The 14,249-nt window shown below is 40.7% G+C and overlaps 1 pseudogene; it reads left to right on the forward strand.

The window, feature by feature from the left end:
• Positions 1–270: 270 nt before the first annotated feature.
• Positions 271–771, forward strand: LOC122108043 (annotated as a pseudogene).
• Positions 772–14,249: the final 13,478 nt, after the last annotated feature.

The following is a 14,249-nucleotide window of genomic DNA, read 5'->3' on the forward strand; positions in this document are numbered from 1 at the left end:
ATCCCAAATGACTTTTGCATAACTGATTACATTGATGTCTCCAATAGCCTAGTGAACTGAGAAGAGGCCTCTGTCATCTCTGTTAAGATAAATAAGGAATTTGTCACCCAAAGAAATGAGCACACCAGAGAGAATCCTCTGCCATCTGAAGCTCTGTGGCTGCCGGCCTCTTAGGGAGGGGGCTCCTTTCTCTCCTCTGGGCCTGAGAGGGAGAACATGAGCACAGTAAGAACACTGCCTGGGTCCTGAAAGTGGCAGGTGGTGGAGTGGGACATTAAGACTGTAGGATCGGGGCCTGATTTTAAGCTGAACCAGGATGTGGTGGTTCTTCCGGTGCGAAATTTTAGATTTTGCTGGGTCTTCCCGTAGGAGCTGTGATAAACTGTGCTGATAACACTGGAGCCAAAAACCTATATATCATCTCTGTGAAGGGGATCAAGGGAGATAACTGAACAGACTTCCTGCTGCTGGTATAGGTGACATGGTGATGGCTACAGTCAAGAAAGGCAAACCAGAGCCAAGGAAGAAGGTGCATCGCAGTGGTAATTCGACCACGAAAGTCATACTGGCGAAAAGATGGTGTGTTCCTTTATTTTGAAGCTAATGCAGGTGTCATAGTAAACAATAAGGGGGAGGTGAAAGGTTCTGCCATCACAGGACCTGATGCAAAGGAATGTGCAGACTTGTGGCCTGGAGTGCGTCTAATGCAGGGAGCATCGCATGATCCTTCTGTGCATTTGTAAAAATCTAATAACGCATTAAAAAGGATTTCTTCTCAGAAAAAAGAAATGAGCACACCACTATAATTACTTGTTTATAAGACAGGTCTGGGTATGATGCGTCCTGTTTTTCAAGGAAAGTTGTTGGAAATAAAAACATCAAATACCTTCTAGTATATATAGAAGGTAATCCGAAGGTGTAAAACCAAATATATTATTTTGTTGTTAATATCAATACGGTAGTTTACATATCAGAATCCAGTCAATCATAGGTGCTGTATCAGCAGAAAATGTCATGGGGTCCGGGGATGAAATCTCAAAGTTCAGAGAAATGTTAAGGGTATTCTATTCATATTAGTATTAAAAACCTACAGTAGTCACAAATTTAAATCTAAAGGATAAAGGTCATACCCATTCTTTCCTTTGACCATTTGGGGATCCTCTGCTTAGTTTTGTTAGGAAAACAGTCACTATGACGTGAAAATCTTACATTTCCTCATTTTGGCCAGTGGTGACACCATTCATTATTCTGTCTGTGTCTTTTGGGCTAAGATAGCACATAGACTATGAGTGCAGAGATCTTGAATCTCCTATAAAGATTTCAAAAACAACAATGCTTTTTCTTTCATGACAACCAGGTTTACTCACAACTCTCTTATATAGGTGTCCACTGCATACATGAGCATGATTGCCAGCAAAGATCAATGATAGAATTCTAGAATATTCTAGAATGATAAACTATGCATCTATGACACTTTAGAACAGGGTATGATTTTCCACCCTGGAATTCCTATAGTGTAGCCCGAAATTAATTATTTAATATGCTGTATCTTTTAATTTAATAGGCTGTAGCTTGTCTGCCTTTGGTTAACTCCCAGGAAAAGCTTTTGAAACTTTTGAAAAGCCATAAAATTTAAAACGTAATCTATGATTTGAAGTTTGCCAAAGGTTAGGCTTCAGTCCCATCAGTCCTATGAATTTATATTGGGAAGAACATGGGTGGGACCTCTTCTCTTCTCTTTTGTCCTTTTTTTCCTCCTCTCCTCTCCTGTCTACTCTCTTCCTGTCCCTTCTTTTCTCTCCCTTCTCTCTTCTGGTATCCACCCTTTTCAAATTCTGTTTCATGTAACAGTGGAACTCCAACATGAACTCAGGGCCTTGTACTCTCACTTAGCTTTTTTGTTCATGGCTGGCATTCTACCACTTGCGCCTTCCCTCTAATTCTAGCTTTTGGCAGGTTGATTGGAGATAAAAGTCTCTGGGTCTTTTTTTTTTTTTTTTGCCTAGGCTGGCTTTGAACTGAGATCTTCAGACCTTAGCCTCCTCAGTGGCTAGGATTATAAGTGTGAGCCACTAACACTTGGTGGGACCATAGTTTTGTATGCATTGAAACCAAAGCTTCCAGTAGCAATCACTAGAAAATACTGATGATATTTTCCTTGCCATTTTATCCCAGAAAATGTGACTTACATTGAAATTTTTAACATTTAAAATTTTAACTGGCAACAAAATCAATTTGCATTTTTCCTCAACTTCTAAAATGACAATTTGGCATTTGGGCATGGTGCTGTAAGTTTTATTCAGTGCTTTCCTGTGAGTTTTGACTTGCACTGAATTTGGTATTGACATGGGTAAGTATGTGGACTTATTTCTTTTATTGCAATTATGCTCATGAGCAAAAATAAAGAAGCAAGCCAAACCATGCACAGTCGTTTATATTATAATTCACAGTGATTGATCACAAAATTATTCCAAACCTGCCCTGCAAATAGAACAACGTTCAAACAAATTTGACTTATGTGTAAACATTGTCTGGTATTTATGCATGGCATGTGTTTAATTAACCAAAGAGAACATGATTTCATGACCAAGTTCATTAATACGCTGAGTTTCATGAGAACACCTACCATTAACAGTCTTATGGCTGGCAACTTTTCTCATATTTTGTTTCTTTCCCATTTTTTCACATTCTTTTCAATTTTCCTTTCCCTTTCCATCTCGGATGTAAACTTCTGAGTTGTATATGAAACTGGGCTTTTGTGACCAAGTGACAGAATTTGGGGATCTCTTTGCAGGCAGTTCTAATCCTTAGATCAAATCTTCATGATAAGAATGTTCTAGAAATTCAAGAGAGAGAAAAAAATCAATCAACCCATCATGCACATGCGCGTGTTGCACATTTGTCATACCTGTGAAATAAAGAATTATATCTACATCTTAGGTCAAATCATTTTACAGTGACATTGTTGGTATTTAAAACGAACGAGATTTCTCTGGCAAAGAGATGAGAGCTTTGCCCTAGTTTTTGTTTTTCACAAGGCAAAACTGGAAATATGCTCTTAAGTCTTCAAGATGAAGCATTTGTGTACGTTCACTTCTGAACGTGGAAGGATCCAGTGTGACTTCTGCCCCAGCAGGCTTGCGCATTTGTGTTATCACTGATGAAAGACAACCATTGCTTTAAGTCTCAAGGAGACCCTGAATGCAATTTTTTTTGGGGGGGTCCGGTCGTGGGGCCTGAACTCTGGGCCTGGGCGCTGTCCCTCAGCTCTTCAGCTCAAGGCTAGCACTCTACCACTTGAGCCACAGCGCCACTTCTGGCTTTTTTCTTTTTGCTTATGTGGTGCTGAAGAATTGAACCCAGGGCCTCATGCATGCAAGGCAAGTGCTCTACCACTGAGCCACCTTCCCAGCCCTCTGAATGCAATTTTTAATGTTGGAAAACTGTTTGAAAAGGCTTTTGTTTGTCCTGGGTGGCTAATTCCTGTAATCCCGAGGATAGCAGTTCAAAGCCAGACTGGGCAGGAAAGTCTGTGAGACTTCTCCACAAACTACCAAAAAACCTGGAACTAGAGCTGTGGCTCAAGTGGTAGAATGCTAGTCCTGAGCAAAAAGCTTAGGGACAGCTTCTTAGGCCCTGAGTTCAAGCCCCAGGATATCCACTAAAAAGAAAAAAAAATGTTTGTTAAAATTAGCATAATAAAGAAAACTGCAAAGAAAGTGAATTGTTATAGTAATTACAAAGGGATACTGAGTATGAAGGTTAATTACTGTCTTGTCTTTTTAAATGTTACCTCCTGTTTCACCTTGTTTTTAAATTAAAAGTTTTAAATATATGTCTTTTGGTGTTATTTTGGAGTTGCATCCCCTGCTATGTAGATGTAGAAATTAATTTTTCACAGTTCTACATTTTATATAGCAAAAATCAATCCTGACTTATTAGCTAGTACACGTTTCAAAAAGGGTGAACTAAGCTAGGCATTAATAGCACATGCCTATAATCTTAGCTATTCAGAGGTTGAGGCCTGCAGGATCAAGGTTCAAAGCCAGCCTGGGCAGAAAAGTCCACGGATACTCTTAACTCCAATTAACCAGCAAAAAGGGACATGGCTCAACAGGTAGAGTGCCCGCTCTTAGAAAGAAAGTTGAAGGAGAGTGTGAGGTTCTGAGTTCAAGCCCTGGTATACACACACACACACACACACACACACACACACACACACACACACGCACACACACACACACACACACACTAGTTGAACTAAATGTCAGGCATGGTGACATGTGGTTGTAATCATAGCACTTAGGAGGCTGAGGCAGGAAGATCTCAAGTTCAAGACCATCCTGGCTACATGGCAAGACCTTATCTTTAAAACAAAACAAAACAGACCCAAACTGAAGTGTTCCCAGAGTTTTAGGTTGATACAAATGTTTTCCTCCATAATCCTTAGTGTTTTCTTAAGTCCATATAAATGCTCAGTTCATCCATTGGCTGTCTTTTGGTTTGGAGGTGGTTTTCTGGATAAGAAAACCCACAGCAAAATATTACATATGACGCGTAATGAGGTTCTACATATACTTAGACAAAGGTTAAATACTAATTCTAGCATCTTTCTAACACATAAGCAAGTTTCCGAACACCAGTCCATGCCACACTACTGGAATAAGACAGGGAATGAGCTCTTCACATACCACAGAGGGGGAATAAATGAAGGAACACCTGTGAAACTCGAGATGTCAGCAGGAACCCATGTACTGTGACCGAAGCTGAGCTACAAGAAAGCCAGGTGCTTTAGACCTGAACAAATGACAACGTGTGTGTACTTGCTGGTTTTTTTTTTTTTAATCTTTTCAATTCTTGTGTCTTCTCAGAGAACTGTGTCAGCTCTATAGACATTTTGGTGAATGAGGCTAAAGTGCTTAAGAGATGAGAAGTAAAGGAGTTGGATTGCAAACAGAACGACTTCACGTGTCTGAAGTTCTTAATGAATGAATGCTGACTGGAGTAGTTCTTAATGAATGAATGCTGACTGGATACAAGCTTGCTGAGGTTACCTTCAAAGGTAACTGACCTCTTTGCCTTGACACAGTCCTAAAGGAGCTAGAGCTTGGGCCCTGGAGAAATATGGCATGTCTTCCATGAAGATTTTTTTTTTACACTAAATACAGTCCTCGGTGATGGAATTCAGTAAACAATAGTGGTTTAAAGACATTCAGAAAAGAAAAATAAAAAGACACTCAGACAATCTTGGATTTAAATCCCTGCTCTATCCTTTATTAGTTTTGTGATTTTGTGAAATTAGGTTAACCTCTCTTTGACATAATAGGAATTAAAATATCTACCTTTTGAGGATCACTGAGAAGAATAAAGGTAAAGCTCACTGGGTACCAGTGGCTCACACCTGTCATTCTAGCTACTCAGGAGGCTGGGATCTGAGGATTGCTTTTCAAAGTCAGCCTAGGCAAGAAAGTTGATAAGACCTTTTTTTTCTTTCTTCTTTTCTTTTTTTGCGGGGGAGAGGGGTCAATCCTGGGGATTGAACTCCGGGCCTGAGTGTTATCCTTGAGCTCTTTTGCTCAAAGCTAGCTCTCTACCACTCTGAGTCACAGCATCACTTATAGTTTTCTGGTGGTTAATTGGAGATAAGCGTCTCATGGACTTTCCTGCCCGGGCTGGCTTTGAACTGTAATCCTCAGTCTCCAGAGTAGCTAGGATTCTGGGCATGAGCCACCAGCACCTGGCTCTTGTGAGAGTCTTATCTCCAATAAATTACCAGAAAGCCAGAAGTGGAACTGTGGCTCCAGTGATGAATGTTAGCCTCAAGCAAAAAGAAGCTCAGGACAGTGCCCAGGCCCTAAGTGAAAGCCCCAGGACCAGCACAAAATAGAATGTAAAATAAAATAAAGATCTTAGATCAATGCTGGTGTAAAGCACTAGCTAATCTTACTATTGCTTAGTGTGGGAGTGGAGTATATTGCTGGAGATTGCACCCAGCCCCTTGTGCATGCTAAAGAAATGTTCTACTACTAATGTACTTCCCCAGCCCTATTTCTTATATTACCGTAGCAACAGTGAGGATCCTGAGGAATTTAAGTACAATATGAAATTCCAGCCGAGATCTGAAAATTGGGTATCAAAGGCAACTCAGGCAGACTTATCTACAATTAACCAGCAAAAAGTAGGAAGTGGAGGCATGGCCAAGTAGTAGAGTACCAGCCTTGATAGAAAAAGCTAAGGGACAATGCCCAGGCCCTGAGTTCAAACCCACAGGTACAGGCACACAATAGGAAGTTCCAAATATCTAAAACATTTACATCCTCATAACCCCTGCTTCTAATAAATAGAGTTTTCAGGAATACCAGATGGAAAGCCAGGCGTCGGTGGCTCACACCTGTAATCCTAGCTACTCAGGAGGCTGAGATCTGAGAATCATGGTTCAAAGCCAGCCTGGGCAGGAAAGTCCATGAGACTCTTTTCTCTAATAAACCACCAGAAAACCAGGATGTGGCATTGTGGCTCAAGTGGTAGAGTGCTAGCCTTGAGCTGAAGAGCTGGACAGTGCCCAGGCCAGGAGTTCAAGCCCTGCAACCAACAACAACAACAAAACAGATAGAAGGAATAGTATCTCTTTCATTTACTATAGTGTCGAATACTTGCTTTCCAGGGAGACTACATGCAGAAGTCTTGCCTGTGCTTTTAGAGGAATGTAGATGGCAACGTTTGAAAGAATGTGGCTTTGATGGTTTTCCTACCCCATTGCAATCTGTATTGAGTCCTTTAGCCAGTACACAGCTCCCTACCCCGCCTCCATTATAATAGATCTGTTCCTCTCTGTTCTCTCCCACCGTTCCAACTCAGTAAAGGCCACTGACCAATGCATCTGCCTTACCCCAGAAATCTGAACATTGTCCTTGTCTATTCTTCCTGGTTTTACACCCTGTTTCTCACTAAATGTGTACCTTGCCCCTAGACCACCCCACTCCTGGTACCAATTTCTTAGTAGCTAGAAATCTTTGAGTTGCAGGAGGCAGAAAATACAACTCAAACTAGTATAGGATGAGAGATGAGGAGATCGTGTTTCTATCTCCTGAACAGTAACTGAGCTAGTTTCTTGTCTTTGCAGCTGCCACTGCTCTTAATACTGCTCTTTAGGTTCCGGGCATTGCAGTCTTAGATTGCTTCTCTGAAGCCTTTCTTCATTCTGTACTCACTTGGCTCCCTCCAAATGATACCCCAACTCCTCCACATGCAAAGCCCTTCTTCCATGGATCCTCTTTCCACTTTCTACAACATTCAGGCTTTTTCCTCAAATGGCTCAGGTAGTCTGTGTAAGCAGCCCCCCCACCCCCGCCCTTCACCTTGAGCTCTTCTCCCCACTTCATTAATTCCTACTGCTGGTTTATCTCCTGCTTCTTTAAGAGGCTGTGTTCCTTCTCCCACAAGGCTGCCCTATTCCCCTCTGGGATCTTTTGTTTTGCCTCTTTCCTTTACCTGGCCAAGATCTACTACCTTTCAGGTCTCACATAAATGCCACTTCCTGTGGAGGTTCCTATAATCTACCATGTAAGGCAGGTCCACTTCTCGTGGTCACTTCTCTGGATTATCCAGTACCTTCTTTTCATCTGTTGGTTTAAAAAGTAACTACTGCCGGGCTCCAGGGGCTCATGCCTGTACTCCTAGCTACTCAGGAGGCTGAGATCTGAGGATCATGGTTGGAAGCCAGCTCAGGCCGGAAAGTCCATGGGACTCTTATCTCCAAGTAAACATTAGAAAACTGGAAGTGGTGCTGTGGCTCAAAGTGGTAGAGTGCTAGCCTTAAGCAAACAGAGCTCAGAGACAGCATCCAGGCCCTGAATTTGAGCCCCATGACGGACTTTAAAAAAAAAGCAACTACTGATTTGTGTACAACCATTAGTTGTTAACCACCTTTCTATGTAAATACACAGCTCATGAAGAGTTGTGTCCTTGCTGATCTTGTCCCTATGCCTCAATGACTAGTAACGCATTACCATGCTCAAAAACAAAACAAAAAAACTTGATATGCCAGGTGCCTGGTGGTTCACACTTGTAATCCTAGCTATTCAGAAGGCTTAGATCTGAGGATCCTAGTTTGAAGCCAACATGGGCAGAGAAAACCAAGAGACTCTTATTGCCAATGAGCCATCACAAAGCTGGAAGTGGTAAACACTTCAGCTTTGCTGAAGTGGTATAACACTAGCCTTCAGAATAAAAGCCAATGAGAGTACAAGGCCCTGAATTCAAGCCCTAGCACCAGCATAAATGAATGAATGACTTTTTAAACTGTAACAGCACACAACTCAATTAGTACAGTGGGGAAAGACAGTATAAATAGCTTGTGTAAATGACATAGCCCAAGCATAGCCATGAACTCCAAGGCTCAAATGATGCCAAGGAAAATGTATCATTTTAACAATGCTGTTTTTATTTTAAATGAATGTTTTATTGAAAAACCACACATCCTTCTAGGATTTCAGCCATAAAATTTCCATGTCATTTTGATAGAGTCATTGCATCTCTGGAGAAATCTTTGTCTCCGTGTCCAGAAGAAAAAATGTTATTGCTAACCTGGGTCAAAAAATGAAGAAAATTGTTCTCTTGGTATTTGTTTTACAGCAACTATAATATATCTTTTCCCTCTAATGGAAAACAATCATCAGCTGAATAAAGTCATCGCCCAAAATAATTCAGTAATCTAATATAAGTGGATGATTGGGAGGACATTGTCATAAACTTGTGCTGCCGGCAAAGAGTAATTTACCAGACCTTCACTCCACAGTCATTATAGACTGTCAGAAGGGATAGTTAGAGTCAGGAATGTAATCATTATCTCCTGTATACCTTCCTATAAAATGTATGACTTTAAAGAAACTCTAGCTGGGTGCTGGTGGCTCACATCTATAATCCTAACTACTCAGAAGGCTGAGATGTGAGGATCATGTTCAAAGCCAGCCAGGGCAGGAATGTCTGTGAGACTCATCTCCAATTAAGCATCAGAAAACTGGAAGTGGCACTGTGGCTGAAAGTGGTAGAGTACTATTCATGACCAAAAAGAGCTTGGGAAAGCACTCGAGACCCAAGTTCAAGCCCACAACTGACGGGAGAAAGAAAGAAAGAAAGAGAAAAAAAGAAAGAAAGGAAGGAAGGAAGGAAAGGAAGGAAGGAAGGAAGGAAGGAAGGAAGGGAAGGAGGGAGGGAGGGAGGGAGGAAGGAAAGGAAAGGAGGGAGGGAGGGAGGGAGGAAGGAAAGAAAGAAAAGAAAGAATCAAACAAACTGGTGAGTGCCTTGTTCTTGTCTCCTTACTGAGCAGTTAGCATTTTGCAGAAACACAGCAGTTTTTTTTTCTTCAGGATTGTATTTTTGGTGAAGTGACAGGGCAAATGCAAATGTCATATTAGGACATTAGTCTTCATTTAAATTTTTGTTAATTAGAAATTATTGTAAGCACCTAGAGTTAGAGGAAAAATACCATGTGATAGTAACTTCAATGTATCATGTGTTTACCACTTGAAGGTTGTTTGTAAATGTTCCTTTCTTATTCTGTGGTCATTTATACATGTGTCGTGATATAGAAGACTGGTAACAAAAGTAAAAAGGGATGTTTTATTGAGAGGAAGTTTATATAAAGTTAAAAAATAATATTTACAGTGCCATACTTATCATCCTAGCTACTCAGGAGGCTGAGTTGTGAGGATTGAGGTTCAAAGTCAGGCTGGGTAGGAAAGTCACAAGACTCTTATCTCCAATTAACCAAAAAAAGTCAGAAGTGAAGGTGTGGCTCAAGTGGTAGAGCACCAGCTTCGAGCAATAGGATCATCCTCAATAGGACTGAGACAGTGGAAGTCAAGGAAAGAGTAAAAATTCACTCATCCTAAAGGACTTGGAAGAGATCCAGTGACTCATTGACACACAGATTCTGGACTGGAGCGTTTCCTATAGGACACTACTGAGTCAAATGCGTATGTGCGTGTGTACACACAATACCTCCACATGAAGCTGAGGTAGGAGGATGGACGATGCACACTGATATACAATAAAGATTTAAAGGCACCAATAAAAGGCCACAGGAATCAAAGAACCTCCAGGGCTTTACATAAGGTATTCTTAAAATTTTTTTTTTTTTGGGTCCGATCGTGGGGCCTGAACTCTGGGCCTGGGTGCTGTCCCTCAGCTCTTCAGCTCAAGGCTAGCGCTCTACCACTTGAGCCACAGCGCCACTTCTGGCTTTTTTCTTTTTGCTTATGTGGTGCTGAGGAATCCAACCCAGGGCCTCATGCATGCAAGGCAAGCGCTCTACCACTGAGCCACCTCCCCAGCCCCTATTCTTAAATTTTTTTAACTTATTTTTAACAGATGCACAAAAATGTACTATATGATGTTTGAACACATGCATTCATTGTATAATGTTTATATCAGGCTTAACACATCTATCTCCTTTCCAGGGCATTTATCATTTCTTTATGATGGGAAATTTAATTCTTTTTCCTCTAGCATTCTGAATTATTTAGCATATCATCACACTGCTTCTACTCATCCTGTTGGGCAATAGCTCAACAGTTTCTTGGTACCATTGTTCCACCTTTCCTCCTCTGTCTCTTCCTTCTTCTGCCCAGCCTCTGCAAACCACCATCTACCCTCAACTGCTGAGATCAACTTGATTTAGATTCTATACAGGAATGAGATCATGGGGTACTTGTCTTCCTATACCTGGCTTATTTCACCTAACATAATAATGACCCAATTCTCACATATGATTGGATTTCATTCTTTTTTTTAATGGATGAATAGTATTCCATTCATTATATGCATAAACCACCTAGCCTTTTCTCCTTATTCATTAATAGACTTGGGTTGTTTCCATTTCTGGGTTGTTGTGAATAATACAGTAAACATGGGGCACAGGGTCTCTCCTACATATTGATGACATTTCCTTCATATATACACCAAGTGGTGGCACTGGTAGACCATGTGGTAGTTTTGTTTGACTTTTTTTTGTGTCAATATTGAGGCTTGATCTCAAGACCTCCTGTTCTTGCTTAGCTTTTTCTCCCAAGGCTCACACTCTGTCACTTGGAGCCAAACCTCCACTTCTGGCTTTTTTGGTAGTCAATTGGAGATAAGTGTCTCACGAACTTTTCTGCCCAGGCTGGCTTTGAACCACGTTCCTCACATCTCAGCCTCCTGAGTAGCTATGATTACAGGCGTGAGCCACCAGCACCTGGCAGCAGTTTTTTTAATTGTTTGTTTTTTTTTCTGAGAAATCTCATACTGTTTTTCATACTGGCTGCACGGATTTATATTCCACCATCAGTGTTCAAGTGTTCCCTTTCCAGCACCACCTTGCCAGCACTAGTGTCCTGACTCTTGATAAGAGCCGTTCTTACTAAGTGATCTCTCACTGTGGTATTGATTTATCTTCCCTTGATCATTTGTGCTATTGAGCATTTGTATGTCTTTTTTTTTTAAGAAATGTCATTCTAGGTCTATTGTTCAATTATTAATTGATTTCTATTTGTTACTGTTTTTTTTTTTTGAGTTCCTTATATATTCTAGCTGTTGCTCCTTTGTCAGAATAGTTTGCAAATCTCTTCTTCTATTCGGTAGGTTATCTCTTCATTCCACTAATTACTTCTTCTGCTGAGCAGATACATCGTGGAATTTTACCCTAGATTATTCCCTGTTCTGTTGACTTCCTCTCCTTGTCCCATCCCACACATGGATCTATCTCAAAAGGCCAGACAAACTCCAGTAATTCTCCTTTGGTTATAAAAAGATCCTCCTCCATGTTTCCTGACGTAGTCCTGACTCGTTTCTCTTACATTTCTCTCTCTGTCTCCATCTCCTACCACCTACTCTGTCTTGTTTAAGTTCAGGCCTTTTCCTTTTGTCACACCCACGGCGCTGGGCTTCTGCTGCCGGGTGTGTTCCTCCATTAGAGCCCTATTTCTACAAGGAAAGAGATCATTTTACTCTTTTCTCCCCAGCACCTAGGAACCATTCACAAAGGATTTATCTTGTTAGTATTACCTCCCTCTGTCTAGAGAACTTGTAACTTATTTATGAGTAGTATCATCATCATCATCACCATCATCATCATGATCATAATCATGATCATCATCGTCATCCATAGCCCTTGGGATTGAATTTAGGGCCTCTTGCTAGCCATTTAAGACAGGTCCGGGTCTTTTTTCCTTTTCTTTTTTGCTGCTTTAGTTTATTTTTCAAATAGAACTTTGCACTTTCAACTAAGTCATTCTTGAACCATGATCCTCCTGCCACTGTCTCAAAAGTAGCTGGAATTATAGCTATGTACCACCATTGCTGGCTTTCTTTTTTTTTTTAATTAAAAGAATTTTTTTTGTGTGCCAGAACTGACACTTGAACTCATGGCTTCAACACTAACTCTGAGCTTTTGTGCTCAAGGCTAATGCTCTACCACTTGAGCCACAACTCAACTTCCAGCTTTTTTTTTGGGGGGGGGGGTAATTTATTAGAGATCAGAGTCTCATATACTTTCCTGCCTAGGCTGGCTCTGAGGATTGAGATCTTCAGATCTCTGCCTCCTGAGCAGATAGGATTACAGGGGTGAGCTACTGGCACCTGGCTTGTTTTATGAGACAAGTTCTCAGTAATTTTTTGCTCCAATTGGATTTGAACTGTACTTTTCCTGTCTCTGTCTCCCAAATTGCTGGGATTCTAGGCATTTATCACCATACCCAGCCTGACAACTCTTCTTTTAGTGCAAATCTTTTCCAGTCTTTGAGCGAGTACTTTCTAAGAAGCAATTTCTATCCTGCTCTAGAAGAGGTTTCTAAGGTTTCTGAACACCTAATTCACATATTTGTCTTCTGCCTTAGATTAACGTCTTTAATGTCTCAACTCTTTTGGTATTTTACTTTGTAAGGACAGGTCAATGTTTGGAGGCTCAGAAATACCTCTGTGTTTTGACTCAAAGGCTGATGTAGTTACATAACTTTGGACAAATTAGTTCTTATGTCCTCTTCTGTTACATGTGATAATATTGCTGATCTTACAGGATTTTTGTGAGAATTAAATTAGATTTTCTGCTTTTTTTTTTGTTTCTACTATTTGGGATAGGATCTTGTTATATCTGCAGGTCTCAAACTAATGATCTTCCTCCTAAATGCTGGGATTACAGGTGTGAATGACTATGCTGGGCTTCAATTATTTTTAATAAGCTGGAAGAATGTCAAATGGAAAGAATTTAGTATTCATGTTAACATTTAACTTATTGCATTAGTTTTCTATTGCTGCGAAGAAATGTTACTGAAATTTAGAAGTTTTAGATAATCATAATCATTTATTATCTTCCACAGCTTCTTTGGATTGGTCAGAAATAGGGAAGTGGCTAAAATGGGCCATGCTGCCAGAAGCACTCTCTTAAGACCATGCAATTAAGTAATGGAAGTCCTGAGGATCCACTTTGAAGGCTGAAATTCTTCTCTGTGTGGTTCTTTATAAGGTTGTCCAGTGTTCTTCTGGCTTTGTCCATCAATCCCCCAGTGAACAACTTACCAATCCAAAGAAGACATTGCTGGATCTTTTATGACTTTAGGGGCCATCTGCCATTCCCTCCATCAGATTTATTAGAAATCCTCTGATTCAGAGTGGGGACAATACACAGGGACATGAACACCGGGAAACCAGAATCCTTCAGTGCAATTGTGGGGAATGGAATGGCTTCGTAGAAGGTTCTACAATGCAGAATTCCCAGGAAAATGGGAGAAATGAATCAGAGAAAACCTTCAGCCTTAATTTGTATCTCTTCTCCCTTTGCAATCTTAAATTCTAAACTCTGGAAAACTGACAGAAGACTAAGTCTTATTATAGCCTAAAAGGAATCAGGGAAATCATCCCAGAAGTGGTATTTAAGCTGAGGCATGAATTATGATAGGAAGGTAGCCTAGTGAAGGGAGAGAAGGACTTTCCAAACAGAAAAACTCTATGTGCATAGACTTTTAATTGAGAGATGAGGGCAGGGAGGTCGCTCAGCAGTAAAGCATTTGCTGAACATTGCAAAGCCCCGAGTTCCATCCCCAGCACCACAAAGCTGCAGAGCCACATGAGTTCTGAGAGCTATAAAAAAAAAAGTGTGATCAAAGCTGTGAGTAATACAAGGGACAAAGCAAATTGAAAGACATTAACTTTTGTTCTCTAGTAGAAAATCCAGTAGAACTTTTTGCCGTAATGGATTTTTCCTTCTTCCCTCT

Source organism: Dipodomys spectabilis, unplaced genomic scaffold (assembly GCF_019054845.1).
Source record: "Dipodomys spectabilis isolate Male_0828 unplaced genomic scaffold, ASM1905484v1 ptg000054l, whole genome shotgun sequence".
In the NCBI taxonomy this organism is placed as follows: Eukaryota; Metazoa; Chordata; class Mammalia; order Rodentia; family Heteromyidae; genus Dipodomys; species Dipodomys spectabilis.